The sequence below is a fragment of the Staurois parvus genome, unplaced genomic scaffold (genome assembly GCF_062004578.1).
Source record: "Staurois parvus isolate SC_StPar_1 unplaced genomic scaffold, SC_StPar_1.0 ptg001130l, whole genome shotgun sequence".
Classification (NCBI taxonomy): Eukaryota; Metazoa; Chordata; class Amphibia; order Anura; family Ranidae; genus Staurois; species Staurois parvus.
In genome coordinates this window covers 2,213,568-2,240,897 of record NW_028318926.1, presented here as the reverse complement: position 1 = coordinate 2,240,897, position 27,330 = coordinate 2,213,568, and the positions used below count along the sequence as shown (strand labels likewise).

The 27,330-nt window shown below is 49.6% G+C and overlaps 23 non-coding genes across 23 annotated transcripts; 14 read left to right on the top strand and 9 right to left on the bottom strand.

The window, feature by feature from the left end:
• Positions 1 to 843: 843 nt before the first annotated feature.
• TRNAG-UCC (transfer RNA glycine (anticodon UCC)) lies at positions 844 to 915 on the bottom strand. The gene has a single exon. It is a non-coding gene; the product is annotated as a tRNA-Gly (tRNA).
• A 717-nt stretch (positions 916 to 1,632) lies between these two features.
• Positions 1,633 to 1,719, top strand: TRNAY-GUA (transfer RNA tyrosine (anticodon GUA)). Its single transcript is given in 2 exon segments — positions 1,633 to 1,669; positions 1,684 to 1,719. It is a non-coding gene; the product is annotated as a tRNA-Tyr (tRNA).
• Positions 1,720 to 1,861: 142 nt separating this feature from the next.
• On the top strand, positions 1,862 to 1,935 carry TRNAN-GUU (transfer RNA asparagine (anticodon GUU)). Its single transcript has one exon. It is a non-coding gene; the product is annotated as a tRNA-Asn (tRNA).
• Positions 1,936 to 5,128: 3,193 nt separating this feature from the next.
• On the top strand, positions 5,129 to 5,215 carry TRNAY-GUA (transfer RNA tyrosine (anticodon GUA)). The gene is given in 2 exon segments: positions 5,129 to 5,165; positions 5,180 to 5,215. It is a non-coding gene; the product is annotated as a tRNA-Tyr (tRNA).
• Positions 5,216 to 5,357: 142 nt separating this feature from the next.
• TRNAN-GUU (transfer RNA asparagine (anticodon GUU)) lies at positions 5,358 to 5,431 on the top strand. The gene has a single exon. It is a non-coding gene; the product is annotated as a tRNA-Asn (tRNA).
• A 2,404-nt stretch (positions 5,432 to 7,835) lies between these two features.
• Positions 7,836 to 7,907, bottom strand: TRNAG-UCC (transfer RNA glycine (anticodon UCC)). The gene has a single exon. It is a non-coding gene; the product is annotated as a tRNA-Gly (tRNA).
• A 265-nt stretch (positions 7,908 to 8,172) lies between these two features.
• Positions 8,173 to 8,245, bottom strand: TRNAK-CUU (transfer RNA lysine (anticodon CUU)). Its single transcript has one exon. It is a non-coding gene; the product is annotated as a tRNA-Lys (tRNA).
• Positions 8,246 to 8,624: 379 nt separating this feature from the next.
• TRNAY-GUA (transfer RNA tyrosine (anticodon GUA)) lies at positions 8,625 to 8,711 on the top strand. Its single transcript is given in 2 exon segments — positions 8,625 to 8,661; positions 8,676 to 8,711. It is a non-coding gene; the product is annotated as a tRNA-Tyr (tRNA).
• A 142-nt stretch (positions 8,712 to 8,853) lies between these two features.
• TRNAN-GUU (transfer RNA asparagine (anticodon GUU)) lies at positions 8,854 to 8,927 on the top strand. The gene has a single exon. It is a non-coding gene; the product is annotated as a tRNA-Asn (tRNA).
• A 2,404-nt stretch (positions 8,928 to 11,331) lies between these two features.
• On the bottom strand, positions 11,332 to 11,403 carry TRNAG-UCC (transfer RNA glycine (anticodon UCC)). The gene has a single exon. It is a non-coding gene; the product is annotated as a tRNA-Gly (tRNA).
• A 717-nt stretch (positions 11,404 to 12,120) lies between these two features.
• On the top strand, positions 12,121 to 12,207 carry TRNAY-GUA (transfer RNA tyrosine (anticodon GUA)). Its single transcript is given in 2 exon segments — positions 12,121 to 12,157; positions 12,172 to 12,207. It is a non-coding gene; the product is annotated as a tRNA-Tyr (tRNA).
• Positions 12,208 to 12,349: 142 nt separating this feature from the next.
• Positions 12,350 to 12,423, top strand: TRNAN-GUU (transfer RNA asparagine (anticodon GUU)). Its single transcript has one exon. It is a non-coding gene; the product is annotated as a tRNA-Asn (tRNA).
• A 2,404-nt stretch (positions 12,424 to 14,827) lies between these two features.
• Positions 14,828 to 14,899, bottom strand: TRNAG-UCC (transfer RNA glycine (anticodon UCC)). Its single transcript has one exon. It is a non-coding gene; the product is annotated as a tRNA-Gly (tRNA).
• A 265-nt stretch (positions 14,900 to 15,164) lies between these two features.
• On the bottom strand, positions 15,165 to 15,237 carry TRNAK-CUU (transfer RNA lysine (anticodon CUU)). Its single transcript has one exon. It is a non-coding gene; the product is annotated as a tRNA-Lys (tRNA).
• Positions 15,238 to 18,660: 3,423 nt separating this feature from the next.
• On the bottom strand, positions 18,661 to 18,733 carry TRNAK-CUU (transfer RNA lysine (anticodon CUU)). Its single transcript has one exon. It is a non-coding gene; the product is annotated as a tRNA-Lys (tRNA).
• Positions 18,734 to 19,112: 379 nt separating this feature from the next.
• On the top strand, positions 19,113 to 19,199 carry TRNAY-GUA (transfer RNA tyrosine (anticodon GUA)). Its single transcript is given in 2 exon segments — positions 19,113 to 19,149; positions 19,164 to 19,199. It is a non-coding gene; the product is annotated as a tRNA-Tyr (tRNA).
• Positions 19,200 to 19,341: 142 nt separating this feature from the next.
• Positions 19,342 to 19,415, top strand: TRNAN-GUU (transfer RNA asparagine (anticodon GUU)). Its single transcript has one exon. It is a non-coding gene; the product is annotated as a tRNA-Asn (tRNA).
• Positions 19,416 to 22,156: 2,741 nt separating this feature from the next.
• TRNAK-CUU (transfer RNA lysine (anticodon CUU)) lies at positions 22,157 to 22,229 on the bottom strand. The gene has a single exon. It is a non-coding gene; the product is annotated as a tRNA-Lys (tRNA).
• Positions 22,230 to 22,608: 379 nt separating this feature from the next.
• On the top strand, positions 22,609 to 22,695 carry TRNAY-GUA (transfer RNA tyrosine (anticodon GUA)). Its single transcript is given in 2 exon segments — positions 22,609 to 22,645; positions 22,660 to 22,695. It is a non-coding gene; the product is annotated as a tRNA-Tyr (tRNA).
• Positions 22,696 to 22,837: 142 nt separating this feature from the next.
• On the top strand, positions 22,838 to 22,911 carry TRNAN-GUU (transfer RNA asparagine (anticodon GUU)). The gene has a single exon. It is a non-coding gene; the product is annotated as a tRNA-Asn (tRNA).
• A 2,741-nt stretch (positions 22,912 to 25,652) lies between these two features.
• Positions 25,653 to 25,725, bottom strand: TRNAK-CUU (transfer RNA lysine (anticodon CUU)). The gene has a single exon. It is a non-coding gene; the product is annotated as a tRNA-Lys (tRNA).
• Positions 25,726 to 26,104: 379 nt separating this feature from the next.
• TRNAY-GUA (transfer RNA tyrosine (anticodon GUA)) lies at positions 26,105 to 26,191 on the top strand. The gene is given in 2 exon segments: positions 26,105 to 26,141; positions 26,156 to 26,191. It is a non-coding gene; the product is annotated as a tRNA-Tyr (tRNA).
• A 142-nt stretch (positions 26,192 to 26,333) lies between these two features.
• TRNAN-GUU (transfer RNA asparagine (anticodon GUU)) lies at positions 26,334 to 26,407 on the top strand. The gene has a single exon. It is a non-coding gene; the product is annotated as a tRNA-Asn (tRNA).
• Positions 26,408 to 27,330: the final 923 nt, after the last annotated feature.

Below are 27,330 nucleotides of genomic sequence, written 5' to 3'. Positions count from 1 at the left end.
GACCTCCCTGCCCAAGTCAGCCCCTTCCTTGCCTTGTAAGACGCCGTCCAAAAGGGGTCATTTGCTATTCAGTGCCTCTTCCCGTGTACACTTGATGTATTGGTCCGCTGACTTGATGCGTTCACTAAAAGCTTGTGTTTCTGATGCTCTACTCTCCAGCCAAGTATAATCCACATGCCTTAACAAACGACTTGGTCTTTTCCCCATGGAACAATTCAAGTCTCTCTTGTCCAGCTGCTCCATGCACAGGTTAGCTACAATGGGAAATACAAGTGATCCCATGGCAGCGGCGTGTTTCTGTCTGTAAAAGTCATTGGGGTACTTGAAATGGGCTTGCTTGAGTCAAAGGGCCAGCAATGAATGCACTTGGTCAAGCTTTAGTTCTTTTTGGCTGTCAAGAGTCTTCCCTTATTTCAGATGTTTCCCACAATGTCAATAGCCTCCGCAAAGCGTATCCAAGTGAAAAGGCCTATGACATCATGGGACATGCTTGTTTCTTCTGTCTCCGACTTCAGTCTACATTCCTCGTTGAGAAATTCTTTAGCATTCTTCAAAATGCTGCCAGTTATCTTGCCATTTGAGGGTGTTGGAATGGTAGCCAGCTACTTAGCAATGCTGTGTGTGCCAGAGTTGATTGTTTGTGAATCGGTGTTTGAAATGCCTGAACCTTGTCCCTGGATAATGCTGTACTCCTTGAGCGAGTTAAAGCATGAGGCCGGAGCCTGTTGGGATGCGGCGGAATATTTGCACTGTTGTCACTAAGGCAAGACATCTTAGGAGCTTTGTTGAAGGAGCTTTGGCCCTGTGCTCTTTTGTCAAGGGCGCAAAGAAGAAGAAGAAGACTGCGTTGGCCGGGAATCGAACCCGGGTCAACTGCTTGGAAGGCAGCTATGCTCACCACTATACCACCAACGCAAGGCTGTGCAGCAAGCATGCTGCTGGCTGTGTAGAACTAAGGCCATCCATGACATTGACTCCACAGACCCCCTGCTGCGCAAGGTCCATTTGCTGGCGTACCAAGTCACCTCTAGGAAGATGAGCTAGAAATATTTCCCCATTGGTGGAGAGAAAGGAAGCCAAGCCAGTAGATATGGTAAAGGTGTGATTGTGCAGTGCGCTTGAAGGAACTGGAGATACTGACACCTTTTGCAAAGGCCTTTGACTCGGCCAAAAAAAGGCACGCCCAACGTGGGGCTCGAACCCACGACCCTGAGATTAAGAGTCTAATGCTCTACCGACTGAGCTAGCCGGGCTACCACACTCTGCTGCTTTGAGGCCTCTTGCAGCTAGCAGGCTCTGACCACTCTTTCCTAGCTTTCGCCACAATTCCTTTGGCTAAACTCAATGTGCTTCCAAGTACTATTCTGCTCACTTGCTGTCAAGGCACAGGGTACATCACCATTTTTGCCGGGACTTTGGAGGATCACAACAAAATGCGCTGGCTCTTTACAAACCCTTTTCTCTCTTTGCAATACGTCAAGCCGTAGCCTCCCACATAACGTCTGCCTAGGCATCTGCCCTTATCGGCCGAGGCGGCATCAAGCAATACCTCAACCTAGAAGGTCAAATGCAAAGTGTTCAGCACTGGCTTTGCATTCAAGGGCTCATGTGTTACCACATCTATCTGAGTTCCCTTCGATAGCTCAGCTGGTAGAGCGGAGGACTGTAGTAGATAAAGTAGCAATCCTTAGGTCGCTGGTTCAATTCCGGCTCGAAGGAAGGGCTTTTTAGCCCGCGTCTCTCCCTTTTAGAAAGAAGGCAATCCCTCATCTCTACAAATGTGCAATTGGGAAGCTTTTTAGGCACCTTGAGTTGATCTTTCATTTCTCCTTCGGGCCAGTTCAAGCACGCTCCATGTGTGGTCTCTGTGGCGCAATCGGTTAGCGCGTTCGGCTGTTAACCGAAAGGTTGGTGGTTCGAGCCCACCCAGGGACGCTCACGTTTTCTCATTACCTTAGCCGGGACCGCTGCCAAGTCTGACACCCACCTAGGAAGACAAAGCATCTCCTTTGGCTCGCCTCACACGGCTGCCAATTGAGCCTTCGCTCACCACATTCCTTGAAAACGGACTAGTAATATGTCGCATTCAATTGCTCTTGTTCTGGAATGTTGAAGATCTTTCCTAGTTTAGTCAAGCCACTTCTTCGCTTCCGCTGACTCTCAGGAACAAACCCCAGCATTTCTATTCACACCTGAAGAGGCCTTAGTCCAATTACCATGGAATGTGTAGATGTTGATTGTCCAGGAACAGGAGGGGAGGTGTGAGAATTGTGGAGGCGCCCTTTTTCAAGTTACATCATCCCCATGTTGGTTGTCAGGAAGCCTGCATAGCTAATAGTGCCTAGATTGACCTGGCTAAAGGCGTCAATTGTTGTCAAATGGCCTGGAGAGAGGTGTTAATAATGTGGAAGACAGATAGTGTGGCTGGACAAGCTTGTGTCCCAGTGTATTGCTGGCCTTGAACTACACAGGGATGCAATGTTTCTTAAAGATCCTTCTGAGTTTTTCCGACACTCCAGTTCCATACGGGATGACTATATTTCTCCAAGTGTTCTGCTTCTCCCCAGTTTGTTTTCCTGAGCTTGCGGAGGTTTTAACCAAGACCCAGTCTGGGTAGCCACAAGCTTTCAAAGCCCTCCTGAGATGTCCCGGTAGCACCCTCCTAGTCATGTGCTAGGATTTGTATAGTTGGCCTCTGCTTACCAGAGAGGCTGTCAGGTAAATTCAGTGTGGTATTCTGCTTAACAGAGTGCTGCGATGGATTACTCAGGTCTGCTGATGATTCTCTGACGTTGTTTGAGTTTGTCAGAGTTCTTCCCGCCTTCGGGAAGCTGTGAGAGCTTTCCAGAACATGGGTGGGGGCTAGGCAAACAAACAGCATGAATATGGATACAGCCCTGGCCATTTGCAAGGGGGGGCATTCCAGTCGCATGCTGGGAGTGGCATGTATGTTCTGCCAGCACATGGGCTCAGCGTCTTTCCTGGGAGAGGGCCGAACAGTTGGGCTGGAGGCAGGCTGCCTCGCCTGGAGCAGGCTGCTATGCGGCCCCAGGTGGGTCGACCTGAGGGCCTGAAACCGGTCAGGACGTCAATACCGCTTAACTAAGAGATCAGCTAGATGTCCTCAGTGTGAAAAGTTCTAATTTTGCAGTATCCCACTACAATTCCCCATCCCTATCCCCAGCTCTACAAGAAAACTCCAAAAACAAACATCCCCAAGTGCGGTCATTGAAGACAAGGAGCGTTTGCGCGTGTGTGTATGTGGCTGAAGAAATACACTGTGCCTGGCTGCGGGGCGAAGTAAAGGGAAACCGGGGCAAACATGCCAGCGTCCCTGGCAAGGGTGGCGTTACATCTGTGTTCTTTTGTCTTTAGACTCTTTTTGTTGCTACCATGTCAGCCGGATATATTGCAGAGTCCTAAGAACCCCCAGCTTGTGTTCCAGTGGGTGGTGTGAGTCAAAAGGCAGATAGCGGTCTGTGTGGGTAGGTATCCTGGAGACCTCCCTGCCCAAGTCAGCCCCTTCCTTGCCTTGTAAGACGCCGTCCAAAAGGGGTCATTTGCTATTCAGTGCCTCTTCCCGTGTACACTTGATGTATTGGTCCGCTGACTTGATGCGTTCACTAAAAGCTTGTGTTTCTGATGCTCTACTCTCCAGCCAAGTATAATCCACATGCCTTAACAAACGACTTGGTCTTTTCCCCATGGAACAATTCAAGTCTCTCTTGTCCAGCTGCTTCATGCACAGGTTAGCTACAATGGGAAATACAAGTGATCCCATGGCAGCGGCGTGTTTCTGTCTGTAAAAGTCATTGGGGTACTTGAAATGGGCTTGCTTGAGTCAAAGGGCCAGATATGAATGCACTTGGTCAAGCTTTAGTTCTTTTTGGCTGTCAAGAGTCTTCCCTTATTTCAGATGTTTCCCACAATGTCAATAGCCTCCGCAAAGCGTATCCAAGTGAAAAGGCCTATGACATCATGGGACATGCTTGTTTCTTCTGTCTCCGACTTCAGTCTACATTCCTCGTTGAGAAATTCTTTAGCATTCTTCAAAATGCTGCCAGTTATCTTGCCATTTGAGGGTGTTGGAATGGTAGCCAGCCACTTAGCAATGCTGTGTGTGCCAGAGTTGATTGTTTGTGAATCGGTGTTTGAAATGCCTGAACCTTGTCCCTGGATAATGCTGTACTCCTTGAGCGAGTTAAAGCATGAGGCCGGAGCCTGTTGGGATGCGGCGGAATATTTGCATTGTTGTCACTAAGGCAAGACATCTTAGGAGCTTTGTTGAAGGAGCTTTGGCCCTGTGCTCTTTTGTCAAGGGCGCAAAGAAGAAGAAGACTGTGTTGGCCCGGAATCGAACCCGGGTCAACTGCTTGGAAGGCAGCTATGCTCACCACTATACCACCAACGCAAGGCTGTGCAGCAAGCATGCTGCTGGCTGTGTAGAACTAAGGCCATCCATGACATTGACTCCACAGACCCCCTGCTGCGCAAGGTCCATTTGCTGGCGTACCAAGTCACCTCTAGGAAGATGAGCTAGAAATATTTCCCCATTGGTGGAGAGAAAGGAAGCCAAGCCAGTAGATATGGTAAAGGTGTGATTGTGCAGTGCGCTTGAAGGAACTGGAGATACTGACACCTTTTGCAAAGGCCTTTGACTCGGCCAAAAAAAGGCACGCCCAACGTGGGGCTCAAACCCACGACCCTGAGATTAAGAGTCTCATGCTCTACCGACTGAGCTAGCCGGGCTACCACACTCTGCTGCTTTGAGGCCTCTTGCAGCTAGCAGGCTCTGACCACTCTTTCCTAGCTTTCGCCACAATTCCTTTGGCTAAACTCAATGTGCTTCCAAGTACTATTCTGCTCACTTGCTGTCAAGGCACAGGGTACATCACCATTTTTGCCGGGACTTTGGAGGATCACAACAAAATGCGCTGGCTCTTTACAAACCCTTTTCTCTCTTTGCAATACGTCAAGCCGTAGCCTCCCACATAACGTCTGCCTAGGCATCTGCCCTTATCGGCCGAGGCGGCATCAAGCAATACCTCAACCTAGAAGGTCAAATGCAAAGTGTTCAGCACTGGCTTTGCATTCAAGGGCTCATGTGTTACCACACCCATCTGAGTTCCCTTCGATAGCTCAGCTGGTAGAGCGGAGGACTGTAGTAGATGAAGTAGCAATCCTTAGGTCGCTGGTTCAATTCCGGCTCGAAGGAAGGGCTTTTTAGCCCGCGTCTCTCCCTTTTAGAAAGAAGGCAATCCCTCATCTCTACAAATGTGCAATTGGGAAGCTTTTTAGGCACCTTGAGTTGATCTTTCATTTCTCCATCGGGCCAGTTCAAGCACGCTCCATGTGTGGTCTCTGTGGCGCAATCGGTTAGCGCGTTCGGCTGTTAACCGAAAGGTTGGTGGTTCGAGCCCACCCAGGGACGCTCACGTTTTCTCATTACCTTAGCCGGGACCGCTGCCAAGTCTGACACCCACCTAGGAAGACAAAGCATCTCCTTTGGCTCGCCTCACACGGCTGCCAATTGAGCCTTCGCTCACCACATTCCTTGAAAACGGACTAGTAATATGTCGCATTCAATTGGTCTTGTTCTGGAATGTTGAAGATCTTTCCTAGTTTAGTCAAGCCACTTCTTCGCTTCCGCTGACTCTCAGGAACAAACCCCAGCATTTCTATTCACACCTGAAGAGGCCTTAGTCCAATTACCATGGAATGTGTAGATGTTGATTGTCCAGGAACAGGAGGGGAGGTGTGAGAATTGTGGAGGCGCCCTTTTTCAAGTTACATCATCCCCATGTTGGTTGTCAGGAAGCCTGCATAGCTAATAGTGCCTAGATTGACCTGGCTAAAGGCGTCAATTGTTGTCAAATGGCCTGGAGAGAGGTGTTAATAATGTGGAAGACAGATAGTGTGGCTGGACAAGCTTGTGTCCCAGTGTATTGCTGGCCTTGAACTACACAGGGATGCAATGTTTCTTAAAGATCCTTCTGAGTTTTTCCGACACTCCAGTTCCATACGGGATGACTATATTTCTCCAAGTGTTCTGCTTCTCCCCAGTTTGTTTTCCTGAGCTTGCGGAGGTTTTAACCAAGACCCAGTCTGGGTAGCCACAAGCTTTCAAAGCCCTCCTGAGATGTCCCGGTAGCACCCTCCTAGTCATGTGCTAGGATTTGTATAGTTGGCCTCTGCTTACCAGAGAGGCTGTCAGGTAAATTCAGTGTGGTATTCTGCTTAACAGAGTGCTGCGATGGATTACTCAGGTCTGCTGATGATTCTCTGACGTTGTTTGAGTTTGTCAGAGTTCTTCCCGCCTTCGGGAAGCTGTGAGAGCTTTCCAGAACATGGGTGGGGGCTAGGCAAACGAACAGCATGAATATGGATACAGCCCTGGCCATTTGCAAGGGGGGGCATTCCAGTCGCATGCTGGGAGTGGCATGTATGTTCTGCCAGCACATGGGCTCAGCGTCTTTCCTGGGAGAGGGCCGAACAGTTGGGCTGGAGGCAGGCTGCCTCGCCTGGAGCAGGCTGCTATGCGGCCCCAGGTGGGTCGACCTGAGGGCCAGAAACCGGTCAGGACGTCAATACCGCTTAACTAAGAGATCAGCTAGATGTCCTCAGTGTGAAAAGTTCTAATTTTGCAGTATCCCACTACAATTCCCCATCCCTATCCCCAGCTCTACAAGAAAACTCCAAAAACAAACATCCCCAAGTGCGGTCATTGAAGACAAGGAGCGTTTGCGCGTGTGTGTATGTGGCTGAAGAAATACACTGTGCCTGGCTGCGGGGCGAAGTAAAGGGAAACCGGGGCAAACATGCCAGCGTCCCTGGCAAGGGTGGCGTTACATCTGTGTTCTTTTGTCTTTAGACTCTTTTTGTTGCTACCATGTCAGCCGGATATATTGCAGAGTCCTAAGAACCCCCAGCTTGTGTTCCAGTGGGTGGTGTGAGTCAAAAGGCAGATAGCGGTCTGTGTGGGTAGGTATCCTGGAGACCTCCCTGCCCAAGTCAGCCCCTTCCTTGCCTTGTAAGACGCCGTCCAAAAGGGGTCATTTGCTATTCAGTGCCTCTTCCCGTGTACACTTGATGTATTGGTCCGCTGACTTGATGCGTTCACTAAAAGCTTGTGTTTCTGATGCTCTACTCTCCAGCCAAGTATAATCCACATGCCTTAACAAACGACTTGGTCTTTTCCCCATGGAACAATTCAAGTCTCTCTTGTCCAGCTGCTCCATGCACAGGTTAGCTACAATGGGAAATACAAGTGATCCCATGGCAGCGGCGTGTTTCTGTCTGTAAAAGTCATTGGGGTACTTGAAATGGGCTTGCTTGAGTCAAAGGGCCAGCAATGAATGCACTTGGTCAAGCTTTAGTTCTTTTTGGCTGTCAAGAGTCTTCCCTTATTTCAGATGTTTCCCACAATGTCAATAGCCTCCGCAAAGCGTATCCAAGTGAAAAGGCCTATGACATCATGGGACATGCTTGTTTCTTCTGTCTCCGACTTCAGTCTACATTCCTCGTTGAGAAATTCTTTAGCATTCTTCAAAATGCTGCCAGTTATCTTGCCATTTGAGGGTGTTGGAATGGTAGCCAGCTACTTAGCAATGCTGTGTGTGCCAGAGTTGATTGTTTGTGAATCGGTGTTTGAAATGCCTGAACCTTGTCCCTGGATAATGCTGTACTCCTTGAGCGAGTTAAAGCATGAGGCCGGAGCCTGTTGGGATGCGGCGGAATATTTGCACTGTTGTCACTAAGGCAAGACATCTTAGGAGCTTTGTTGAAGGAGCTTTGGCCCTGTGCTCTTTTGTCAAGGGCGCAAAGAAGAAGAAGACTGCGTTGGCCGGGAATCGAACCCGGGTCAACTGCTTGGAAGGCAGCTATGCTCACCACTATACCACCAACGCAAGGCTGTGCAGCAAGCATGCTGCTGGCTGTGTAGAACTAAGGCCATCCATGACATTGACTCCACAGACCCCCTGCTGCGCAAGGTCCATTTGCTGGCGTACCAAGTCACCTCTAGGAAGATGAGCTAGAAATATTTCCCCATTGGTGGAGAGAAAGGAAGCCAAGCCAGTAGATATGGTAAAGGTGTGATTGTGCAGTGCGCTTGAAGGAACTGGAGATACTGACACCTTTTGCAAAGGCCTTTGACTCGGCCAAAAAAAGGCACGCCCAACGTGGGGCTCGAACCCACGACCCTGAGATTAAGAGTCTCATGCTCTACCGACTGAGCTAGCCGGGCTACCACACTCTGCTGCTTTGAGGCCTCTTGCAGCTAGCAGGCTCTGACCACTCTTTCCTAGCTTTCGCCACAATTCCTTTGGCTAAACTCAATGTGCTTCCAAGTACTATTCTGCTCACTTGCTGTCAAGGCACAGGGTACATCACCATTTTTGCCGGGACTTTGGAGGATCACAACAAAATGCGCTGGCTCTTTACAAACCCTTTTCTCTCTTTGCAATACGTCAAGCCGTAGCCTCCCACATAACGTCTGCCTAGGCATCTGCCCTTATCGGCCGAGGCGGCATCAAGCAATACCTCAACCTAGAAGGTCAAATGCAAAGTGTTCAGCACTGGCTTTGCATTCAAGGGCTCATGTGTTACCACACCCATCTGAGTTCCCTTCGATAGCTCAGCTGGTAGAGCGGAGGACTGTAGTAGATGAAGTAGCAATCCTTAGGTCGCTGGTTCAATTCCGGCTCGAAGGAAGGGCTTTTTAGCCCGCGTCTCTCCCTTTTAGAAAGAAGGCAATCCCTCATCTCTACAAATGTGCAATTGGGAAGCTTTTTAGGCACCTTGAGTTGATCTTTCATTTCTCCTTCGGGCCAGTTCAAGCACGCTCCATGTGTGGTCTCTGTGGCGCAATCGGTTAGCGCGTTCGGCTGTTAACCGAAAGGTTGGTGGTTCGAGCCCACCCAGGGACGCTCACGTTTTCTCATTACCTTAGCCGGGACCGCTGCCAAGTCTGACACCCACCTAGGAAGACAAAGCATCTCCTTTGGCTCGCCTCACACGGCTGCCAATTGAGCCTTCGCTCACCACATTCCTTGAAAACGGACTAGTAATATGTCGCATTCAATTGCTCTTGTTCTGGAATGTTGAAGATCTTTCCTAGTTTAGTCAAGCCACTTCTTCGCTTCCGCTGACTCTCAGGAACAAACCCCAGCATTTCTATTCACACCTGAAGAGGCCTTAGTCCAATTACCATGGAATGTGTAGATGTTGATTGTCCAGGAACAGGAGGGGAGGTGTGAGAATTGTGGAGGCGCCCTTTTTCAAGTTACATCATCCCCATGTTGGTTGTCAGGAAGCCTGCATAGCTAATAGTGCCTAGATTGACCTGGCTAAAGGCGTCAATTGTTGTCAAATCGCCTGGAGAGAGGTGTTAATAATGTGGAAGACAGATAGTGTGGCTGGACAAGCTTGTGTCCCAGTGTATTGCTGGCCTTGAACTACACAGGGATGCAATGTTTCTTAAAGATCCTTCTGAGTTTTTCCGACACTCCAGTTCCATACGGGATGACTATATTTCTCCAAGTGTTCTGCTTCTCCCCAGTTTGTTTTCCTGAGCTTGCGGAGGTTTTAACCAAGACCCAGTCTGGGTAGCCACAAGCTTTCAAAGCCCTCCTGAGATGTCCCGGTAGCACCCTCCTAGTCATGTGCTAGGATTTGTATAGTTGGCCTCTGCTTACCAGAGAGGCTGTCAGGTAAATTCAGTGTGGTATTCTGCTTAACAGAGTGCTGCGATGGATTACTCAGGTCTGCTGATGATTCTCTGACGTTGTTTGAGTTTGTCAGAGTTCTTCCCGCCTTCGGGAAGCTGTGAGAGCTTTCCAGAACATGGGTGGGGGCTAGGCAAACGAACAGCATGAATATGGATACAGCCCTGGCCATTTGCAAGGGGGGGCATTCCAGTCGCATGCTGGGAGTGGCATGTATGTTCTGCCAGCACATGGGCTCAGCGTCTTTCCTGGGAGAGGGCCGAACAGTTGGGCTGGAGGCAGGCTGCCTCGCCTGGAGCAGGCTGCTATGCGGCCCCAGGTGGGTCGACCTGAGGGCCTGAAACCGGTCAGGACGTCAATACCGCTTAACTAAGAGATCAGCTAGATGTCCTCAGTGTGAAAAGTTCTAATTTTGCAGTATCCCACTACAATTCCCCATCCCTATCCCCAGCTCTACAAGAAAACTCCAAAAACAAACATCCCCAAGTGCGGTCATTGAAGACAAGGAGCGTTTGCGCGTGTGTGTATGTGGCTGAAGAAATACACTGTGCCTGGCTGCGGGGCGAAGTAAAGGGAAACCGGGGCAAACATGCCAGCGTCCCTGGCAAGGGTGGCGTTACATCTGTGTTCTTTTGTCTTTAGACTCTTTTTGTTGCTACCATGTCAGCCGGATATATTGCAGAGTCCTAAGAACCCCCAGCTTGTGTTCCAGTGGGTGGTGTGAGTCAAAAGGCAGATAGCGGTCTGTGTGGGTAGGTATCCTGGAGACCTCCCTGCCCAAGTCAGCCCCTTCCTTGCCTTGTAAGACGCCGTCCAAAAGGGGTCATTTGCTATTCAGTGCCTCTTCCCGTGTACACTTGATGTATTGGTCCGCTGACTTGATGCGTTCACTAAAAGCTTGTGTTTCTGATGCTCTACTCTCCAGCCAAGTATAATCCACATGCCTTAACAAACGACTTGGTCTTTTCCCCATGGAACAATTCAAGTCTCTCTTGTCCAGCTGCTTCATGCACAGGTTAGCTACAATGGGAAATACAAGTGATCCCATGGCAGCGGCGTGTTTCTGTCTGTAAAAGTCATTGGGGTACTTGAAATGGGCTTGCTTGAGTCAAAGGGCCAGCAATGAATGCACTTGGTCAAGCTTTAGTTCTTTTTGGCTGTCAAGAGTCTTCCCTTATTTCAGATGTTTCCCACAATGTCAATAGCCTCCGCAAAGCGTATCCAAGTGAAAAGGCCTATGACATCATGGGACATGCTTGTTTCTTCTGTCTCCGACTTCAGTCTACATTCCTCGTTGAGAAATTCTTTAGCATTCTTCAAAATGCTGCCAGTTATCTTGCCATTTGAGGGTGTTGGAATGGTAGCCAGCTACTTAGCAATGCTGTGTGTGCCAGAGTTGATTGTTTGTGAATCGGTGTTTGAAATGCCTGAACCTTGTCCCTGGATAATGCTGTACTCCTTGAGCGAGTTAAAGCATGAGGCCGGAGCCTGTTGGGATGCGGCGGAATATTTGCACTGTTGTCACTAAGGCAAGACATCTTAGGAGCTTTGTTGAAGGAGCTTTGGCCCTGTGCTCTTTTGTCAAGGGCGCAAAGAAGAAGAAGACTGCGTTGGCCGGGAATCGAACCCGGGTCAACTGCTTGGAAGGCAGCTATGCTCACCACTATACCACCAACGCAAGGCTGTGCAGCAAGCATGCTGCTGGCTGTGTAGAACTAAGGCCATCCATGACATTGACTCCACAGACCCCCTGCTGCGCAAGGTCCATTTGCTGGCGTACCAAGTCACCTCTAGGAAGATGAGCTAGAAATATTTCCCCATTGGTGGAGAGAAAGGAAGCCAAGCCAGTAGATATGGTAAAGGTGTGATTGTGCAGTGCGCTTGAAGGAACTGGAGATACTGACACCTTTTGCAAAGGCCTTTGACTCGGCCAAAAAAAGGCACGCCCAACGTGGGGCTCAAACCCACGACCCTGAGATTAAGAGTCTCATGCTCTACCGACTGAGCTAGCCGGGCTACCACACTCTGCTGCTTTGAGGCCTCTTGCAGCTAGCAGGCTCTGACCACTCTTTCCTAGCTTTCGCCACAATTCCTTTGGCTAAACTCAATGTGCTTCCAAGTACTATTCTGCTCACTTGCTGTCAAGGCACAGGGTACATCACCATTTTTGCCGGGACTTTGGAGGATCACAACAAAATGCGCTGGCTCTTTACAAACCCTTTTCTCTCTTTGCAATACGTCAAGCCGTAGCCTCCCACATAACGTCTGCCTAGGCATCTGCCCTTATCGGCCGAGGCGGCATCAAGCAATACCTCAACCTAGAAGGTCAAATGCAAAGTGTTCAGCACTGGCTTTGCATTCAAGGGCTCATGTGTTACCACACCCATCTGAGTTCCCTTCGATAGCTCAGCTGGTAGAGCGGAGGACTGTAGTAGATGAAGTAGCAATCCTTAGGTCGCTGGTTCAATTCCGGCTCGAAGGAAGGGCTTTTTAGCCCGCGTCTCTCCCTTTTAGAAAGAAGGCAATCCCTCATCTCTACAAATGTGCAATTGGGAAGCTTTTTAGGCACCTTGAGTTGATCTTTCATTTCTCCATCGGGCCAGTTCAAGCACACTCCATGTGTGGTCTCTGTGGCGCAATCGGTTAGCGCGTTCGGCTGTTAACCGAAAGGTTGGTGGTTCGAGCCCACTCAGGGACGCTCACGTTTTCTCATTACCTTAGCCGGGACCGCTGCCAAGTCTGACACCCACCTAGGAAGACAAAGCATCTCCTTTGGCTCGCCTCACACGGCTGCCAATTGAGCCTTCGCTCACCACATTCCTTGAAAACGGACTAGTAATATGTCGCATTCAATTGCTCTTGTTCTGGAATGTTGAAGATCTTTCCTAGTTTAGTCAAGCCACTTCTTCGCTTCCGCTGACTCTCAGGAACAAACCCCAGCATTTCTATTCACACCTGAAGAGGCCTTAGTCCAATTACCATGGAATGTGTAGATGTTGATTGTCCAGGAACAGGAGGGGAGGTGTGAGAATTGTGGAGGCGCCCTTTTTCAAGTTACATCATCCCCATGTTGGTTGTCAGGAAGCCTGCATAGCTAATAGTGCCTAGATTGACCTGGCTAAAGGCGTCAATTGTTGTCAAATGGCCTGGAGAGAGGTGTTAATAATGTGGAAGACAGATAGTGTGGCTGGACAAGCTTGTGTCCCAGTGTATTGCTGGCCTTGAACTACACAGGGATGCAATGTTTCTTAAAGATCCTTCTGAGTTTTTCCGACACTCCAGTTCCATACGGGATGACTATATTTCTCCAAGTGTTCTGCTTCTCCCCAGTTTGTTTTCCTGAGCTTGCGGAGGTTTTAACCAAGACCCAGTCTGGGTAGCCACAAGCTTTCAAAGCCCTCCTGAGATGTCCCGGTAGCACCCTCCTAGTCATGTGCTAGGATTTGTATAGTTGGCCTCTGCTTACCAGAGAGGCTGTCAGGTAAATTCAGTGTGGTATTCTGCTTAACAGAGTGCTGCGATGGATTACTCAGGTCTGCTGATGATTCTCTGACGTTGTTTGAGTTTGTCAGAGTTCTTCCCGCCTTCGGGAAGCTGTGAGAGCTTTCCAGAACATGGGTGGGGGCTAGGCAAACGAACAGCATGAATATGGATACAGCCCTGGCCATTTGCAAGGGGGGGCATTCCAGTCGCATGCTGGGAGTGGCATGTATGTTCTGCCAGCACATGGGCTCAGCGTCTTTCCTGGGAGAGGGCCGAACAGTTGGGCTGGAGGCAGGCTGCCTCGCCTGGAGCAGGCTACTATGCGGCCCCAGGTGGGTCGACCTGAGGGCCTGAAACCGGTCAGGACGTCAATACCGCTTAACTAAGAGATCAGCTAGATGTCCTCAGTGTGAAAAGTTCTAATTTTGCAGTATCCCACTACAATTCCCCATCCCTATCCCCAGCTCTACAAGAAAACTCCAAAAACAAACATCCCCAAGTGCGGTCATTGAAGACAAGGAGCGTTTGCGCGTGTGTGTATGTGGCTGAAGAAATACACTGTGCCTGGCTGCGGGGCGAAGTAAAGGGAAACCGGGGCAAACATGCCAGCGTCCCTGGCAAGGGTGGCGTTACATCTGTGTTCTTTTGTCTTTAGACTCTTTTTGTTGCTACCATGTCAGCCGGATATATTGCAGAGTCCTAAGAACCCCCAGCTTGTGTTCCAGTGGGTGGTGTGAGTCAAAAGGCAGATAGCGGTCTGTGTGGGTAGGTATCCTGGAGACCTCCCTGCCCAAGTCAGCCCCTTCCTTGCCTTGTAAGACGCCGTCCAAAAGGGGTCATTTGCTATTCAGTGCCTCTTCCCATGTACACTTGATGTATTGGTCCGCTGACTTGATGCGTTCACTAAAAGCTTGTGTTTCTGATGCTCTACTCTCCAGCCAAGTATAATCCACATGCCTTAACAAACGACTTGGTCTTTTCCCCATGGAACAATTCAAGTCTCTCTTGTCCAGCTGCTTCATGCACAGGTTAGCTACAATGGGAAATACAAGTGATCCCATGGCAGCGGCGTGTTTCTGTCTGTAAAAGTCATTGGGGTACTTGAAATGGGCTTGCTTGAGTCAAAGGGCCAGCAATGAATGCACTTGGTCAAGCTTTAGTTCTTTTTGGCTGTCAAGAGTCTTCCCTTATTTCAGATGTTTCCCACAATGTCAATAGCCTCCGCAAAGCGTATCCAAGTGAAAAGGCCTATGACATCATGGGACATGCTTGTTTCTTCTGTCTCCGACTTCAGTCTACATTCCTCGTTGAGAAATTCTTTAGCATTCTTCAAAATGCTGCCAGTTATCTTGCCATTTGAGGGTGTTGGAATGGTAGCCAGCTACTTAGCAATGCTGTGTGTGCCAGAGTTGATTGTTTGTGAATCGGTGTTTGAAATGCCTGAACCTTGTCCCTGGATAATGCTGTACTCCTTGAGCGAGTTAAAGCATGAGGCCGGAGCCTGTTGGGATGCGGCGGAATATTTGCACTGTTGTCACTAAGGCAAGACATCTTAGGAGCTTTGTTGAAGGAGCTTTGGCCCTGTGCTCTTTTGTCAAGGGCGCAAAGAAGAAGAAGACTGCGTTGGCCGGGAATCGAACCCGGGTCAACTGCTTGGAAGGCAGCTATGCTCACCACTATACCACCAACGCAAGGCTGTGCAGCAAGCATGCTGCTGGCTGTTTAGAACTAAGGCCATCCATGACATTGACTCCACAGACCCCCTGCTGCGCAAGGTCCATTTGCTGGCATACCAAGTCACCTCTAGGAAGATGAGCTAGAAATATTTCCCCATTGGTGGAGAGAAAGGAAGCCAAGCCAGTAGATATGGTAAAGGTGTGATTGTGCAGTGCGCTTGAAGGAACTGGAGATACTGACACCTTTTGCAAAGGCCTTTGACTCGGCCAAAAAAAGGCACGCCCAACGTGGGGCTCGAACCCACGACCCTGAGATTAAGAGTCTCATGCTCTACCGACTGAGCTAGCCGGGCTACCACACTCTGCTGCTTTGAGGCCTCTTGCAGCTAGCAGGCTCTGACCACTCTTTCCTAGCTTTCGCCACAATTCCTTTGGCTAAACTCAATGTGCTTCCAAGTACTATTCTGCTCACTTGCTGTCAAGGCACAGGGTACATCACCATTTTTGCCGGGACTTTGGAGGATCACAACAAAATGCGCTGGCTCTTTACAAACCCTTTTCTCTCTTTGCAATACGTCAAGCCGTAGCCTCCCACATAACGTCTGCCTAGGCATCTGCCCTTATCGGCCGAGGCGGCATCAAGCAATACCTCAACCTAGAAGGTCAAATGCAAAGTGTTCAGCACTGGCTTTGCATTCAAGGGCTCATGTGTTACCTCACCCATCTGAGTTCCCTTCGATAGCTCAGCTGGTAGAGCGGAGGACTGTAGTAGATGAAGTAGCAATCCTTAGGTCGCTGGTTCAATTCTGGCTCGAAGGAAGGGCTTTTTAGCCCGCGTCTCTCCCTTTTAGAAAGAAGGCAATCCCTCATCTCTACAAATGTGCAATTGGGAAGCTTTTTAGGCACCTTGAGTTGATCTTTCATTTCTCCTTCGGGCCAGTTCAAGCACACTCCATGTGTGGTCTCTGTGGCGCAATCGGTTAGCTCGTTCGGCTGTTAACCAAAAGGTTGGTGGTTCGAGCCCACCCAGGGACGCTCACGTTTTCTCATTACCTTAGCCGGGACCGCTGCCAAGTCTGACACCCACCTAGGAAGACAAAGCATCTCCTTTGGCTCGCCTCACACGGCTGCCAATTGAGCCTTCGCTCACCACATTCCTTGAAAACGGACTAGTAATATGTCGCATTCAATTGCTCTTGTTCTGGAATGTTGAAGATCTTTCCTAGTTTAGTCAAGCCACTTCTACGCTTCCGCTGACTCTCAGGAACAAACCCCAGCATTTCTATTCACACCTGAAGAGGCCTTAGTCCAATTACCATGGAATGTGTAGATGTTGATTGTCCTGGAACAGGAGGGGAGGTGTGAGAATTGTGGAGGCGCCCTTTTTCAAGTTACACCATCCCCTTGTTGGGTGTCAGGAAGCCTGCATAGCTAATAGTGCCTAGATTGACCTGGCTAAAGGCGTCAATTGTTGTCAAATCGCCTGGAGAGAGGTGTTAATAATGTGGAAGACAGATAGTGTGGCTGGACAAGCTTGTGTCCCAGTGTATTGCTGGCCTTGAACTACACAGGGATGCAATGTTTCTTAAAGATCCTTCTGAGTTTTTCCGACACTCCAGTTCCATACGGGATGACTATATTTCTCCAAGTGTTCTGCTTCTCCCCAGTTTGTTTTCCTGAGCTTGCGGAGGTTTTAACCAAGACCCAGTCTGGGTAGCCACAAGCTTTCAAAGCCCTCCTGAGATGTCCCGGTAGCACCCTCCTAGTCATGTGCTAGGATTTGTATAGTTGGCCTCTGCTTACCAGAGAGGCTGTCAGGTAAATTCAGTGTGGTATTCTGCTTAACAGAGTGCTGCGATGGATTACTCAGGTCTGCTGATGATTCTCTGATGTTGTTTGAGTTTGTCAGAGTTCTTCCCGCCTTCGGGAAGCTGTGAGAGCTTTCCAGAACATGGGTGGGGGCTAGGCAAACGAACAGCATGAATATGGATACAGCCCTGGCCATTTGCAGGGGGGGGCATTCCAGTCGCATGCTGGGAGTGGCATGTATGTTCTGCCAGCACATGGGCTCAGCGTCTTTCCTGGGAGAGGGCCGAACAGTTGGGCTGGAGGCAGGCTGCCTCGCCTGGAGCAGGCTGCTATGCGGCCCCAGGTGGGTCGACCTGAGGGCCTGAAACCGGTCAGGACGTCAATACCGCTTAACTAAGAGATCAGCTAGATGTCCTCAGTGTGAAAAGTTCTAATTTTGCAGTATCCCACTACAATTCCCCATCCCTATCCCCAGCTCTACAAGAAAACTCCAAAAACAAACATCCCCAAGTGCGGTCATTGAAGACAAGGAGCGTTTGCGCGTGTGTGTATGTGGCTGAAGAAATACACTGTGCCTGGCTGCGGGGCGAAGTAAAGGGAAACCGGGGCAAACATGCCAGCGTCCCTGGCAAGGGTGGCGTTACATCTGTGTTCTTTTGTCTTTAGACTCTTTTTGTTGCTACCATGTCAGCCGGATATATTGCAGAGTCCTAAGAACCCCCAGCTTGTGTTCCAGTGGGTGGTGTGAGTCAAAAGGCAGATAGCGGTCTGTGTGGGTAGGTATCCTGGAGACCTCCCTGCCCAAGTCAGCCCCTTCCTTGCCTTGTAAGACGCCGTCCAAAAGGGGTCATTTGCTATTCAGTGCCTCTTCCCGTGTACACTTGATGTATTGGTCCGCTGACTTGATGCGTTCACTAAAAGCTTGTGTTTCTGATGCTCTACTCTCCAGCCAAGTATAATCCACATGCCTTAACAAACGACTTGGTCTTTTCCCCATGGAACAATTCAAGTCTCTCTTGTCCAGCTGCTCCATGCACAGGTTAGCTACAATGGGAAATACAAGTGATCCCATGGCAGCGGCGTGTTTCTGTCTGTAAAAGTCATTGGGGTACTTGAAATGGGCTTGCTTGAGTCAAAGGGCCAGCAATGAATGCACTTGGTCAAGCTTTAGTTCTTTTTGGCTGTCAAGAGTCTTCCCTCATTTCAGATGTTTCCCACAATGTCAATAGCCTCCGCAAAGCGTATCCAAGTGAAAAGGCCTATGACATCATGGGACATGCTTGTTTCTTCTGTCTCCGACTTCAGTCTACATTCCTCGTTGAGAAATTCTTTAGCATTCTTCAAAATGCTGCCAGTTATCTTGCCATTTGAGGGTGTTGGAATGGTAGCCAGCTACTTAGCAATGCTGTGTGTGCCAGAGTTGATTGTTTGTGAATCGGTGTTTGAAATGCCTGAACCTTGTCCCTGGATAATGCTGTACTCCTTGAGCGAGTTAAAGCATGAGGCCGGAGCCTGTTGGGATGCGGCGGAATATTTGCACTGTTGTCACTAAGGCAAGACATCTTAGGAGCTTTGTTGAAGGAGCTTTGGCCCTGTGCTCTTTTGTCAAGGGCGCAAAGAAGAAGAAGACTGTGTTGGCCCGGAATCGAACCCGGGTCAACTGCTTGGAAGGCAGCTATGCTCACCACTATACCACCAACGCAAGGCTGTGCAGCAAGCATGCTGCTGGCTGTGTAGAACTAAGGCCATCCATGACATTGACTCCACAGACCCCCTGCTGCGCAAGGTCCATTTGCTGGCGTACCAAGTCACCTCTAGGAAGATGAGCTAGAAATATTTCCCCATTGGTGGAGAGAAAGGAAGCCAAGCCAGTAGATATGGTAAAGGTGTGATTGTGCAGTGCGCTTGAAGGAACTGGAGATACTGACACCTTTTGCAAAGGCCTTTGACTCGGCCAAAAAAAGGCACGCCCAACGTGGGGCTCGAACCCACGACCCTGAGATTAAGAGTCTCATGCTCTACCGACTGAGCTAGCCGGGCTACCACACTCTGCTGCTTTGAGGCCTCTTGCAGCTAGCAGGCTCTGACCACTCTTTCCTAGCTTTCGCCACAATTCCTTTGGCTAAACTCAATGTGCTTCCAAGTACTATTCTGCTCACTTGCTGTCAAGGCACAGGGTACATCACCATTTTTGCCGGGACTTTGGAGGATCACAACAAAATGCGCTGGCTCTTTACAAACCCTTTTCTCTCTTTGCAATACGTCAAGCCGTAGCCTCCCACATAATGTCTGCCTAGGCATCTGCCCTTATCGGCCGAGGCGGCATCAAGCAATACCTCAACCTAGAAGGTCAAATGCAAAGTGTTCAGCACTGGCTTTGCATTCAAGGGCTCATGTGTTACCACACCCATCTGAGTTCCCTTCGATAGCTCAGCTGGTAGAGCGGAGGACTGTAGTAGATGAAGTAGCAATCCTTAGGTCGCTGGTTCAATTCCGGCTCGAAGGAAGGGCTTTTTAGCCCGCGTCTCTCCCTTTTAGAAAGAAGGCAATCCCTCATCTCTACAAATGTGCAATTGGGAAGCTTTTTAGGCACCTTGAGTTGATCTTTCATTTCTCCTTCGGGCCAGTTCAAGCACGCTCCATGTGTGGTCTCTGTGGCGCAATCGGTTAGCGCGTTCGGCTGTTAACCGAAAGGTTGGTGGTTCGAGCCCACCCAGGGACGCTCACGTTTTCTCATTACCTTAGCCGGGACCGCTGCCAAGTCTGACACCCACCTAGGAAGACAAAGCATCTCCTTTGGCTAGCCTCACACGGCTGCCAATTGAGCCTTCGCTCACCACATTCCTTGAAAACGGACTAGTAATATGTCGCATTCAATTGCTCTTGTTCTGGAATGTTGAAGATCTTTCCTAGTTTAGTCAAGCCACTTCTTCGCTTCCGCTGACTCTCAGGAACAAACCCCAGCATTTCTATTCACACCTGAAGAGGCCTTAGTCCAATTACCATGGAATGTGTAGATGTTGATTGTCCAGGAACAGGAGGGGAGGTGTGAGAATTGTGGAGGCGCCCTTTTTCAAGTTACATCATCCCCTTGTTGGGTGTCAGGAAGCCTGCATAGCTAATAGTGCCTAGATTGACCTGGCTAAAGGCGTCAATTGTTGTCAAATGGCCTGGAGAGAGGTGTTAATAATTTGGAAGACAGATAGTGTGGCTGGACAAGCTTGTGTCCCAGTGTATTGCTGGCCTTGAACTACACAGGGATGCAATGTTTCTTAAAGATCCTTCTGAGTTTTTCCGACACTCCAGTTCCATACGGGATGACTATATTTCTCCAAGTGTTCTGCTTCTCCCCAGTTTGTTTTCCTGAGCTTGCGGAGGTTTTAACCAAGACCCAGTCTGGGTAGCCACAAGCTTTCAAAGCCCTCCTGAGATGTCCCGGTAGCACCCTCCTAGTCATGTGCTAGGATTTGTATAGTTGGCCTCTGCTTACCAGAGAGGCTGTCAGGTAAATTCAGTGTGGTATTCTGCTTAACAGAGTGCTGCGATGGATTACTCAGGTCTGCTGATGATTCTCTGATGTTGTTTGAGTTTGTCAGAGTTCTTCCCGCCTTCGGGAAGCTGTGAGAGCTTTCCAGAACATGGGTGGGGGCTAGGCAAACGAACAGCATGAATATGGATACAGCCCTGGCCATTTGCAAGGGGGGGCATTCCAGTCGCATGCTGGGAGTGGCATGTATGTTCTGCCAGCACATGGGCTCAGCGTCTTTCCTGGGAGAGGGCCGAACAGTTGGGCTGGAGGCAGGCTGCCTCGCCTGGAGCAGGCTGCTATGCGGCCCCAGGTGGGTCGACCTGAGGGCCTGAAACCGGTCAGGACGTCAATACCGCTTAACTAAGAGATCAGCTAGATGTCCTCAGTGTGAAAAGTTCTAATTTTGCAGTATCCCACTACAATTCCCCATCCCTATCCCCAGCTCTACAAGAAAACTCCAAAAACAAACATCCCCAAGTGCGGTCATTGAAGACAAGGAGCGTTTGCGCGTGTGTGTATGTGGCTGAAGAAATACACTGTGCCTGGCTGCGGGGCGAAGTAAAGGGAAACCGGGGCAAACATGCCAGCGTCCCTGGCAAGGGTGGCGTTACATCTGTGTTCTTTTGTCTTTAGACTCTTTTTGTTGCTACCATGTCAGCCGGATATATTGCAGAGTCCTAAGAACCCCCAGCTTGTGTTCCAGTGGGTGGTGTGAGTCAAAAGGCAGATAGCGGTCTGTGTGGGTAGGTATCCTGGAGACCTCCCTGCCCAAGTCAGCCCCTTCCTTGCCTTGTAAGACGCCGTCCAAAAGGGGTCATTTGCTATTCAGTGCCTCTTCCCGTGTACACTTGATGTATTGGTCCGCTGACTTGATGCGTTCACTAAAAGCTTGTGTTTCTGATGCTCTACTCTCCAGCCAAGTATAATCCACATGCCTTAACAAACGACTTGGTCTTTTCCCCATGGAACAATTCAAGTCTCTCTTGTCCAGCTGCTCCATGCACAGGTTAGCTACAATGGGAAATACAAGTGATCCCATGGCAGCGGCGTGTTTCTGTCTGTAAAAGTCATTGGGGTACATGAAATGGGCTTGCTTGAGTCAAAGGGCCAGCAATGAATGCACTTGGTCAAGCTTTAGTTCTTTTTGGCTGTCAAGAGTCTTCCCTTATTTCAGATGTTTCCCACAATGTCAATAGCCTCCGCAAAGCGTATCCAAGTGAAAAGGCCTATGACATCATGGGACATGCTTGTTTCTTCTGTCTCCGACTTCAGTCTACATTCCTCGTTGAGAAATTCTTTAGCATTCTTCAAAATGCTGCCAGTTATCTTGCCATTTGAGGGTGTTGGAATGGTAGCCAGCTACTTAGCAATGCTGTGTGTGCCAGAGTTGATTGTTTGTGAATCGGTGTTTGAAATGCCTGAACCTTGTCCCTGGATAATGCTGTACTCCTTGAGCGAGTTAAAGCATGAGGCCGGAGCCTGTTGGGATGCGGCGGAATATTTGCACTGTTGTCACTAAGGCAAGACATCTTAGGAGCTTTGTTGAAGGAGCTTTGGCCCTGTGCTCTTTTGTCAAGGGCGCAAAGAAGAAGAAGACTGCGTTGGCCGGGAATCGAACCCGGGTCAACTGCTTGGAAGGCAGCTATGCTCACCACTATACCACCAACACAAGGCTGTGCAGCAAGCATGCTGCTGGCTGTGTAGAACTAAGGCCATCCATGACATTGACTCCACAGACCCCCTGCTGCGCAAGGTCCATTTGCTGGCGTACCAAGTCACCTCTAGGAAGATGAGCTAGAAATATTTCCCCATTGGTGGAGAGAAAGGAAGCCAAGCCAGTAGATATGGTAAAGGTGTGATTGTGCAGTGCGCTTGAAGGAACTGGAGATACTGACACCTTTTGCAAAGGCCTTTGACTCGGCCAAAAAAAGGCACGCCCAACGTGGGGCTCGAACCCACGACCCTGAGATTAAGAGTCTCATGCTCTACCGACTGAGCTAGCCGGGCTACCACACTCTGCTGCTTTGAGGCCTCTTGCAGCTAGCAGGCTCTGACCACTCTTTCCTAGCTTTCGCCACAATTCCTTTGGCTAAACTCAATGTGCTTCCAAGTACTATTCTGCTCACTTGCTGTCAAGGCACAGGGTACATCACCATTTTTGCCGGGACTTTGGAGGATCACAACAAAATGCGCTGGCTCTTTACAAACCCTTTTCTCTCTTTGCAATACGTCAAGCCGTAGCCTCCCACATAACGTCTGCCTAGGCATCTGCCCTTATCGGCCGAGGCGGCATCAAGCAATACCTCAACCTAGAAGGTCAAATGCAAAGTGTTCAGCACTGGCTTTGCATTCAAGGGCTCATGTGTTACCACACCCATCTGAGTTCCCTTCGATAGCTCAGCTGGTAGAGCGGAGGACTGTAGTAGATGAAGTAGCAATCCTTAGGTCGCTGGTTCAATTCCGGCTCGAAGGAAGGGCTTTTTAGCCCGCGTCTCTCCCTTTTAGAAAGAAGGCAATCCCTCATCTCTACAAATGTGCAATTGGGAAGCTTTTTAGGCACCTTGAGTTGATCTTTCATTTCTCCTTCGGGCCAGTTCAAGCACGCTCCATGTGTGGTCTCTGTGGCGCAATCGGTTAGCGCGTTCGGCTGTTAACCGAAAGGTTGGTGGTTCGAGCCCACCCAGGGACGCTCACGTTTTCTCATTACCTTAGCCGGGACCACTGCCAAGTCTGACACCCACCTAGGAAGACAAAGCGTCTCCTTTGGCTCGCCTCACACGGCTGCCAATTGAGCCTTCGCTCACCACATTCCTTGAAAACGGACTAGTAATATGTCGCATTCAATTGGTCTTGTTCTGGAATGTTGAAGATCTTTCCTAGTTTAGTCAAGCCACTTCTTCGCTTCCGCTGACTCTCAGGAACAAACCCCAGCATTTCTATTCACACCTGAAGAGGCCTTAGTCCAATTACCATGGAATGTGTAGATGTTGATTGTCCAGGAACAGGAGGGGAGGTGTGAGAATTGTGGAGGCGCCCTTTTTCAAGTTACATCATCCCCTTGTTGGGTGTCAGGAAGCCTGCATAGCTAATAGTGCCTAGATTGACCTGGCTAAAGGCGTCAATTGTTGTCAAATCGCCTGGAGAGAGGTGTTAATAATGTGGAAGACAGATAGTGTGGCTGGACAAGCTTGTGTCCCAGTGTATTGCTGGCCTTGAACTACACAGGGATGCAATGTTTCTTAAAGATCCTTCTGAGTTTTTCCGACACTCCAGTTCCATACGGGATGACTATATTTCTCCAAGTGTTCTGCTTCTCCCCAGTTTGTTTTCCTGAGCTTGCGGAGGTTTTAACCAAGACCCAGTCTGGGTAGCCACAAGCTTTCAAAGCCCTCCTGAGATGTCCCGGTAGCACCCTCCTAGTCATGTGCTAGGATTTGTATAGTTGGCCTCTGCTTACCAGAGAGGCTGTCAGGTAAATTCAGTGTGGTATTCTGCTTAACAGAGTGCTGCGATGGATTACTCAGGTCTGCTGATGATTCTCTGATGTTGTTTGAGTTTGTCAGAGTTCTTCCCGCCTTCGGGAAGCTGTGAGAGCTTTCCAGAACATGGGTGGGGGCTAGGCAAACGGACAGCATGAATATGGATACAGCCCTGGCCATTTGCAAGGGGGGGCATTCCAGTCGCATGCTGGGAGTGGCATGTATGTTCTGCCAGCACATGGGCTCAGCGTCTTTCCTGGGAGAGGGCCGAACAGTTGGGCTGGAGGCAGGCTGCCTCGCCTGGAGCAGGCTGCTATGCGGCCCCAGGTGGGTCGACCTGAGGGCCTGAAACCGGTCAGGACGTCAATACCGCTTAACTAAGAGATCAGCTAGATGTCCTCAGTGTGAAAAGTTCTAATTTTGCAGTATCCCACTACAATTCCCCATCCCTATCCCCAGCTCTACAAGAAAACTCCAAAAACAAACATCCCCAAGTGCGGTCATTGAAGACAAGGAGCGTTTGCGCGTGTGTGTATGTGGCTGAAGAAATACACTGTGCCTGGCTGCGGGGCGAAGTAAAGGGAAACCGGGGCAAACATGCCAGCGTCCCTGGCAAGGGTGGCGTTACATCTGTGTTCTTTTGTCTTTAGACTCTTTTTGTTGCTACCATGTCAGCCGGATATATTGCAGAGTCCTAAGAACCCCCAGCTTGTGTTCCAGTGGGTGGTGTGAGTCAAAAGGCAGATAGCGGTCTGTGTGGGTAGGTATCCTGGAGACCTCCCTGCCCAAGTCAGCCCCTTCCTTGCCTTGTAAGACGCCGTCCAAAAGGGGTCATTTGCTATTCAGTGCCTCTTCCCGTGTACACTTGATGTATTGGTCCGCTGACTTGATGCGTTCACTAAAAGCTTGTGTTTCTGATGCTCTACTCTCCAGCCAAGTATAATCCACATGCCTTAACAAACGACTTGGTCTTTTCCCCATGGAACAATTCAAGTCTCTCTTGTCCAGCTGCTCCATGCACAGGTTAGCTACAATGGGAAATACAAGTGATCCCATGGCAGCGGCGTGTTTCTGTCTGTAAAAGTCATTGGGGTACTTGAAATGGGCTTGCTTGAGTCAAAGGGCCAGCAATGAATGCACTTGGTCAAGCTTTAGTTCTTTTTGGCTGTCAAGAGTCTTCCCTCATTTCAGATGTTTCCCACAATGTCAATAGCCTCCGCAAAGCGTATCCAAGTGAAAAGGCCTATGACATCATGGGACATGCTTGTTTCTTCTGTCTCCGACTTCAGTCTACATTCCTCGTTGAGAAATTCTTTAGCATTCTTCAAAATGCTGCCAGTTATCTTGCCATTTGAGGGTGTTGGAATGGTAGCCAGCCACTTAGCAATGCTGTGTGTGCCAGAGTTGATTGTTTGTGAATCGGTGTTTGAAATGCCTGAACCTTGTCCCTGGATAATGCTGTACTCCTTGAGCGAGTTAAAGCATGAGGCCGGAGCCTGTTGGGATGCGGCGGAATATTTGCACTGTTGTCACTAAGGCAAGACATCTTAGGAGCTTTGTTGAAGGAGCTTTGGCCCTGTGCTCTTTTGTCAAGGGCGCAAAGAAGAAGAAGACTGCGTTGGCCGGGAATCGAACCCGGGTCAACTGCTTGGAAGGCAGCTATGCTCACCACTATACCACCAACACAAGGCTGTGCAGCAAGCATGCTGCTGGCTGTGTAGAACTAAGGCCATCCATGACATTGACTCCACAGACCCCCTGCTGCGCAAGGTCCATTTGCTGGCGTACCAAGTCACCTCTAGGAAGATGAGCTAGAAATATTTCCCCATTGGTGGAGAGAAAGGAAGCCAAGCCAGTAGATATGGTAAAGGTGTGATTGTGCAGTGCGCTTGAAGGAACTGGAGATACTGACACCTTTTGCAAAGGCCTTTGACTCGGCCAAAAAAAGGCACGCCCAACGTGGGGCTCGAACCCACGACCCTGAGATTAAGAGTCTCATGCTCTACCGACTGAGCTAGCCGGGCTACCACACTCTGCTGCTTTGAGGCCTCTTGCAGCTAGCAGGCTCTGACCACTCTTTCCTAGCTTTCGCCACAATTCCTTTGGCTAAACTCAATGTGCTTCCAAGTACTATTCTGCTCACTTGCTGTCAAGGCACAGGGTACATCACCATTTTTGCCGGGACTTTGGAGGATCACAACAAAATGCGCTGGCTCTTTACAAACCCTTTTCTCTCTTTGCAATACGTCAAGCCGTAGCCTCCCACATAATGTCTGCCTAGGCATCTGCCCTTATCGGCCGAGGCGGCATCAAGCAATACCTCAACCTAGAAGGTCAAATGCAAAGTGTTCAGCACTGGCTTTGCATTCAAGGGCTCATGTGTTACCACACCCATCTGAGTTCCCTTCGATAGCTCAGCTGGTAGAGCGGAGGACTGTAGTAGATGAAGTAGCAATCCTTAGGTCGCTGGTTCAATTCCGGCTCGAAGGAAGGGCTTTTTAGCCCGCGTCTCTCCCTTTTAGAAAGAAGGCAATCCCTCATCTCTACAAATGTGCAATTGGGAAGCTTTTTAGGCACCTTGAGTTGATCTTTCATTTCTCCTTCGGGCCAGTTCAAGCACGCTCCATGTGTGGTCTCTGTGGCGCAATCGGTTAGCGCGTTCGGCTGTTAACCGAAAGGTTGGTGGTTCGAGCCCACCCAGGGACGCTCACGTTTTCTCATTACCTTAGCCGGGACCGCTGCCAAGTCTGACACCCACCTAGGAAGACAAAGCATCTCCTTTGGCTAGCCTCACACGGCTGCCAATTGAGCCTTCGCTCACCACATTCCTTGAAAACGGACTAGTAATATGTCGCATTCAATTGCTCTTGTTCTGGAATGTTGAAGATCTTTCCTAGTTTAGTCAAGCCACTTCTTCGCTTCCGCTGACTCTCAGGAACAAACCCCAGCATTTCTATTCACACCTGAAGAGGCCTTAGTCCAATTACCATGGAATGTGTAGATGTTGATTGTCCAGGAACAGGAGGGGAGGTGTGAGAATTGTGGAGGCGCCCTTTTTCAAGTTACATCATCCCCTTGTTGGGTGTCAGGAAGCCTGCATAGCTAATAGTGCCTAGATTGACCTGGCTAAAGGCGTCAATTGTTGTCAAATGGCCTGGAGAGAGGTGTTAATAATTTGGAAGACAGATAGTGTGGCTGGACAAGCTTGTGTCCCAGTGTATTGCTGGCCTTGAACTACACAGGGATGCAATGTTTCTTAAAGATCCTTCTGAGTTTTTCCGACACTCCAGTTCCATACGGGATGACTATATTTCTCCAAGTGTTCTGCTTCTCCCCAGTTTGTTTTCCTGAGCTTGCGGAGGTTTTAACCAAGACCCAGTCTGGGTAGCCACAAGCTTTCAAAGCCCTCCTGAGATGTCCCGGTATCACCCTCCTAGTCATGTGCTAGGATTTGTATAGTTGGCCTCTGCTTACCAGAGAGGCTGTCAGGTAAATTCAGTGTGGTATTCTGCTTAACAGAGTGCTGCGATGGATTACTCAGGTCTGCTGATGATTCTCTGATGTTGTTTGAGTTTGTCAGAGTTCTTCCCGCCTTCGGGAAGCTGTGAGAGCTTTCCAGAACATGGGTG